The 7742-nt window shown below is 33.3% G+C and overlaps 1 long non-coding RNA gene across 1 annotated transcript; it reads left to right on the forward strand.

The window, feature by feature from the left end:
* Window positions 1-68: 68 nt before the first annotated feature.
* LOC143239546 (uncharacterized) lies at window positions 69-6163 on the forward strand. The gene is made up of 4 exons (XR_013021233.1): window positions 69-144; window positions 1638-1752; window positions 3870-3898; window positions 5393-6163. It is a non-coding gene; the product is annotated as an uncharacterized LOC143239546 (long non-coding RNA).
* The last annotated feature ends 1579 nt before the right edge of the window (window positions 6164-7742 follow it).

A 7742-nucleotide genomic window follows, 5' to 3' on the forward strand; every position in this document is an offset into this window, starting at 1 on the left:
TCACGCTATTGTTATTCTGATTGTAAGGTTTGTACCACTACGTGATGGCTTTTTTGTTTGTTTTTTACTGTAGTTTGCTGTTTGGACGACGTTTTGGGGGGTGTGAAGAACAGGACACTAAAATGTCTGTCCACTTTCTTGCAGGTAAAGTAAAAAAATGGTTTCACAGATTTTTTTATTAAAATATTATTATTGTTTTACAGAAACTAAAACGTGTTACTTGATATATTAAATGTGTTTGATGGAAGTAGAGAACGATTAATGTGAAAACGGGCCATATTATGACTTATAGCACAATATTACTCCAAGGGTTTACGACTCTTGGGAACGTAATACATTTACATCTGGACGAGTTATTGAGAAGTGTTAAGAAGTATTGTGGTGTGATATTGACGAGTTATTGTCACGTATGAGGTTTAAGAAGTATTGTCGTGTGATGTTGTTGAGTTATTGTTACGTATGAGCTTTAAGAAGTATTGTCATGTGTGATATTGAAGAGTTATTGTTACATATGAGCTTTATGAAGTATTGTCCTGTGTGATGTTAGTTAAATATTGTTACATGTATGTGCAACAATTTAGACGAGATATTGCTTTGTGTGGTATTGATAAATTAAGTTTTGTTGTGTGTGATCTGGGTGAGGTATGTGTGGCACATACTGAAACACTGGCTTTGTGTAATTAAAATAACGAGAAGTGAAAAAAAACACACACCCAAATTATTGAACTCTAAAGACGATAGGCATGACTAGGTGACTAAGGCACTTGATTCATAGACCGAAGGATGCGAGTTTGAATTCACGTCACACCAAACATGCTCGATCTTTTAACCATGGAGGCGTTATAATTTACAGTCAATCCCACTATTCGCCGGTAAAAGAGTAACCCAAAAGTTGGCGGTAGGTGGCGATGACTAACTGCCTTCCTCCTAGTCTTACACTGCTAAATTAGGGACTGCTAGCACAGATAGCCCTCGAGTAGCTTTGTGCGAAATTCAACAAACAAACAAACAAACTTTGCTGCGTGATATCAGTTAATATTAGTTAATATCTATGTTCTACATTCACTCACACAAAACCGAGAGGTAAAAAAATAAATGAAAATAGATTTATCTGTCTTTCGTCTGTTCCTGTTCTTATGGTAATTAATCTTTATATAAGTTGACTCAAAGAATCACAGAGTCAGTTTCCATTATAGGGCATTAGATGTTTACCATCCATAAACCCGTAGCTTAGTGAACGGAGCCAACAAAACTGTATTAGTAACCAACAGTACATTGAACGTAACTGACAAACCTGTATTAGAAACCAGTAATACAGTGAATGTAGCCAATAAACCTGTGTTAGTTTAATGTGGTATATAATCAGTGATGACGTTGTTCGCTCCTCTACATAAAAATTTTCTTAACCCAAACCAGCCGTTTTTACATATATAATGTAGCATATGGATTGTTGAAGGAACTGCAATTTATTAATTGTATTGTTTGTTGGTAGTGAACTAGATCGGCTGTTGGTAAAAAATATTTCTTTGTTTAAGCGCAAAGGTGCAAAATGGGCTACTTACTGTGGGGATCGAATCCAGGATTTTAACATTATTATATGGAACATGTACATTAATCACTATATATATTCTTTTCAGAAAGTCAACGTTTGATATGATCTTGTCGTCACCAATGTTGTTGAACAAGCAGGACGAGTCAGAGTTTCCAAAACCTTCACAGGAAACAGTCCAGAGAAACTCAGGTTCAGGACGTGTAAGTGAATCCACATGTTTTGGTATCTGTCTTTGTCTGTGTTAATCACAAATGTAATTTTTACTTCGGACGTTTGACCTTCCTGGAATTTCAAAAGACACTGGGATGTTTTCGGTAAAGTTTAAAAAAAACTGACCAATATAAATTAGTTTCTTAAACATACGTTTTAATACGATAACAATAATACGTTTACCTAGATCTATACAGTAAGTGAAAATCATTGTAGATGGTATGCATAATCACAGTTTGTGTGTGTTTTAAGAACGTTTGAGAGATACGCTGTGGATCGTTAAGTAAGCTCAGTTTTTATACTTATTAATACGGGACGACCATTCGTGATTTTTGTCCCGTTGTCCCGCTATACTGTAACCAGTAGAGGAATGGTGGTCAAATACAATCGTTCGGTCAGACAAGAATATTTCATGGTTTAAAGTTACTGATGGCCACGCATATAACCCTTGTGAACTTTGAAAGGATGTTCTGACGATGAACTAAAATTTTAATCTGCAACTTGAAAGACACTTTGTAAGGACATGGGTTAAATGACCAAGGTAGAAAACCCTCTGGTGCCTGGGTAGAGAGGAAAGCTAGCAATAAACAAGCAACATACGCCGCCACAAGTTTTATCCAGTTCTTTTAACTGAGTAACAAGACTAGCTGCCTACACTTTTATAACGCATTCATATTTAAAATTGTGTGATCATACCATGTTTCAAACCCCAGGTCCTTACATCATGGTATGGTGACCATTGAGCCACGACAGACATTTTAACAGAGAATCTCGTTCACGTGCTTTTGTTCGACCAATACCACAGGCCTGCGAATTTAAACTTCATAAAAGTTGTTTCTGTTTTAATAATGGTTTTTCCTTTATTCAGCTACGTAGACTTTTTAAAATAATATCCTTGTTTTTTTCTATTATGTAAGGATTTTTTCTACAAATAGAGAAGAAATAAAACTTACTTGGATGAAATTATTATTTCGTTTATCACAATGAACATTTGTTATTATTTTGTTTATTAACAAAAATACAAACAAACTAAAGAAAAGGGAAAAAACATTGATGTCAAACAAATATGTTTCTTCATTTATTCTGAATTGTGTACGAAATCCACATCTTCTAGTCTAGAAGTACGCGTTGTGGTCTTTGTTTTATATATTGTGTCCTAAACGTCTCGTTCAAGTGACTAATAGTAATTGACCATCATGCTGATATTCCATCTTTCCGGTTACCTCTTCTCCATCTCCCTGATGCTTTCATCAAACCTTTCCCTTTATTTTTCACTGATGGCACTAAAGAAAAATTAATGTCAAAGTGTATGTCTAAACACATTCTGCGACCTGTTAACCGTTTATATACTAAGGGTGTGTTTCTATTGGGATGTAAAACGACCGATGAGACTTTCACTTGGCGATTTATCTAAAGAAACCTGTTTGGTTTATTTTAAATATCATGCAAAGCTACACGAGGGCTATCTGAGCTAGTCGTCCCTAATTTATCAGTGTAAAACTAGAGAGAAGGCAGCTAGTCATCACCATTCTCCGCCAATTCCTAGACTACTCTTTTACCAACGAATAGTGGGATTGACCGTCACATTATAACGCCCCCACGGCTGAGAGGGCGAGTATGTTTGGTGCGACCGGGATTCGAGCCTGCAACCCTCGGGTTACGAGTCGAGTGTCTTAACCACCTCGCCAAAGAAATGTGTATGTAGCCAGTGGTTGTCAATATTTTAAGCATAACAAAATATGACGCAATTTCAGTGAAAATGACTCATTTACGGAACGATACATGTTATGATTGTGAAAATATATAAGTGACGGAGAAAAATGGATATGGCTTTCGGATTCAGCGTAAGGAAATATTATAATACGTGTAAACCTGTCAAGAGAATAAAACCATCACAAGCCTGTGTATTTAATAAAAATACACATTATTTAAGCATTTCGAATATATTTAGAGACAGTTTTAATAAAAGCTTAGGTGATTAATCTATTGTAAGTAGCAATTAACGTAAGTGAGAAAAACAATGCCACTCATATTTATCCATTGTTATTAGAGTCATTACCATGATATTATTTACTGAAAATATTACAAACGTGCATTTATTTTACAGGGTTTGCGTCAAAGTTGGACCTCTTCAAAGTAAGTTAATTGAAACGTGATTCAAACGTTTGTGAGTTTTATAATATGAACAGACTTGGATATATTTAATTACATTTAATATTTTAGATATTAAAAACGCTACGTGTACACTATGCTTCTTTATTTAAAATTTATCATAATGGTTGCATCATGGTACGTGCTGCCATCTATGTAATCCTTCTGTCATAACTCAATATTTCTGTTTTGGTGAGTTCATCTGATAACGTGCGCTTCTTGTCCAATCTGTAATTTCACTAAATTTCAGACTATTGGGTAATTTTATGATAAGCATGAACCTGTTGATGTTTCTCGACAGTAAAACTCGAGTGTTTGTGGAAAATCAACTAGTTGAAAGTTCCTACTTTAACTACGGAAACAGCTCGATGTGTTATTCAATGAAAAAAAAAAAACACAAGAGAGCTTTCTGCAAAGAAAATGGCTGTACATATATCTGTTTAACATATAGTAAGAATGCATATTATATTTCTATTTCGAATAATATATAAAGGTTGTGACGATTTGGATAAAAACTATGAAAGACTATGGCTGCAAAAATATAAGTAAATTATTTAGGAAGATAATTAATTTTCATATACATTAACCTGTTGACTGCCAAGTATTTCAGCTGCTACAATACAACTCTAATGCTTCTTCATATTGTAACTTTTTTGTGACCCCATTGTGGATCGAAAGTGAAACAATTTGTAAGTAGGTCAAATGCATGTATGGTGCTGACATCTAGCGGTGAAGTTGGGCGTTATTGAGAAAGAATTAACTTGTCCATGGCACTATGTTACCGATCGGCTTGGACGAGTTATCTCGTCTACGGCACTGAACAGGTTAATGTGAAATATTTGAAATGCCCATTTTAGCTTTTTCTCCTTACGTTTTGTTATCTTCGAACTCTAAGTTTAACAGGTTGTCACGTTAAATTAGTGTCTCAACTAAAACTTGTTTGAGAAATTATATTAAAAAGATGCAACGAACTACAAGGCCCGTGAGCAATTACATATGTATATAAACATTTACGTTTTGGTAACTAAAATTTTTAACGCTAATATTTGGTTATTGTACTGAAATAAACGTTAATCGTTTTTATTGAGAACTTCGCCAAACTTCGTGTGTTCTACAAAACGTTAGATCACATAATCTATAGGCAGCAGCCTAAGTATCAGGTAAGAACTATTTGTTCTAATTTTTTAAATATTTTTTTCTAATGAAAACAACCAGAATGTTTCTGTAACTCATTAGTTTCGGGTGTTTAATAAGAAGCGAAACATGAAATTATATTTATACGACTTGGTCTTACGTTACACATGATGAATTACAAATGTCAATATTGTACGTGATATATTGATTAATTACAAATGTTAATAATGTACGTAACATCTGATCATTTACAAATGTCATTAAAATATGACATATGATGAATTACAATGTCAATATCGTATGTAACATGTTACAAATGTCAATAAAGCAGACATTTTGTTTCAGAGTAATAAAATCTTTAGTAACCTTGGTGGACAACTGGAACTATGGCTAGGGATCTCCTTAGTGGCCTGGTTCGAGGCTATAGAGACCATCTACCTGCTGATTGGATATGTTATTTCTAAACGACAAATCCAGAAAGAAAAACCACAAGATGTTTTCGTAGTTAATAATAAGTGAAAGTAACCTTTCATTAATAGTTTTCACGAAAATCCTGTTTGCACATTATGTGACTAAGGTTGTCAATTATAGTTATTATAAATATGGTTTATCCTCATTTTTAAATAATGATTTATTAATTTTCGTATTTAATATATATATATGACTTATAAAACCAAATAGCTGCCTGAAATAGTGTTACTTCTTATTGAACACAATTCACAACAACTGTCCATAATTTGACCTCTTCCATGAAACACAACAACAAAAAAACAACAACACAATAATGGTACTTCTTCTTAAAGTCGTTTTAAAACACCATCAGAGTCAAAACTAATTTTAGAAGCTAGCACTATATGTCCAATATCATAGGAACATTCCTAGATTGTTCTAGACATAATATCTCGCTAGAGAGCGCTATCAGCAGCAACTGTCAAAAACAAAAACGTTTGACACTGTTGTGTAACTTAACAGAAATACTGAACACTGTACATTTACTGTACCTTTATCAGATTATATGAAATATAAAATAAAAGTAGTTTTGGAATTAACCTAATAAATGTAGCTGTTACATATTTTTATAACCATGTTTTGTTAAAACATCATGTGTACAGTAAATACTATGTGTGCAGCAATATTTATCAAATGTTCGTCAGGAAATATTCATATCAGAAAAATTTTCAATTAAGTAAAAATATTGACTGCTGTATGGAATACGACTGTGGATTACTGAATTAATCCTATGACTAACTCTATGGAATACGACTGTGGATTACTGAATTAATCCTATGACTAACTCTATGGAATACGTCTGTGGATTACTGAATTAATCCTATGACTAACTCATTTATAATCACCAGTTTTTATTAAACTCGTGACATAGTTCTAAAATAGTTTGTAACTCGCTTTCATCCATGTATAAACTTAATCGTGGCTAGAGGTGTATGTGTTTTTTAAAAAGCAAAACCACATAATGTTATCTGCTATACTCACCGAGGGGAATCGAACGCCTGGTTTTAGCGTTGTAAATCTGTAAACTTAATGCTGTATTAGAGGTGAGCATCGTACCTAGTGCCTGGTAATAAATTCCGTTCCTATGTCACAGCGCACATACAAACATAAATAATATGTTTCTTTTCATAAACTGACGTTTTTAGAAACTAATTTCTGTTCCCTACGTTGCTGGTAAGTAACAAAGAACTGGGATAAATTTCTTTCCCAAACATTATGTTTGTTTGTTTGTTTTGGAATTTCGCACAAAGCAAGTCGAGGGCTATCTGTGCTAGCCGTCCCTAATTTAACAGTGTAAGACTAGAGGGAAGGCAGCTAGTCATAACCACCCACCGCCAACTCTTGGGCTACTCTTTTACCAACGACCCAAACATTAGAAATTTAAGAAGTGTAAAAGGAAAAACAGTAGTTCTCGATTTCTAGAAAAGAAAAATTAAAACAAATGCAAACGAAAAAATTATTTCAAAAATAATAAGTTAAAAATTCCAGAAAAGGAATGTTAATCCTTTTATTCCAGAAATAGAAAACTTAAATCATTGTAAAGAGAGAACTCAGAATATATTTACCCCTCTTTCTGGGAACTAACTTCTACACATTAATATAATACACATTGTCTCAGTGGTAAGCTTGAAAAGATATTACGTTAAAATTTGGGGTTTAATTCTTGCGATGGGCTTAATAGAAAATAAGCAAACGTCTTTCAGAAAATAGAGTTTAAAAAAATGTAAAGGTGGCGCTGGTAATTATAATCGGCTTCAGGGTTTGGATGACCAGCCTCACTTGAGTTAACAGTGCTCTAAAATAAAATAACTTTTACTGCTTCCAAAACTTGACGATATACCTGATTCACTGAAGTAAGTTGGATTGATAACTTTGGCGAGTTATCTGATTCAGTGAAATAAGTTTGATTGCTGACAAAAATAAAAACAGAAATCGTTTGTTTTTTTTTTCAAACATAATTCACATGTATTAATTTTAAATTAAAAACATCTAAGAAGTGAGAACTTGTATTTTTGTTTCTTCTTGGAGTGGAGAAAGTACTATGAATTTATTTTGTTAAAAATGTATTCAACAATTGTTATTTATATATATATATATTTCAAATACTTAGACGAAAGATGTCACATCGAAGTGTAATTTCGTTTTCAATTTCTCAGTCAAATTTATTTTTGTCAATGAAAAACCA

This window comes from Tachypleus tridentatus, chromosome 13 (assembly GCF_004210375.1).
Source record: "Tachypleus tridentatus isolate NWPU-2018 chromosome 13, ASM421037v1, whole genome shotgun sequence".
In the NCBI taxonomy this organism is placed as follows: Eukaryota; Metazoa; Arthropoda; class Merostomata; order Xiphosura; family Limulidae; genus Tachypleus; species Tachypleus tridentatus.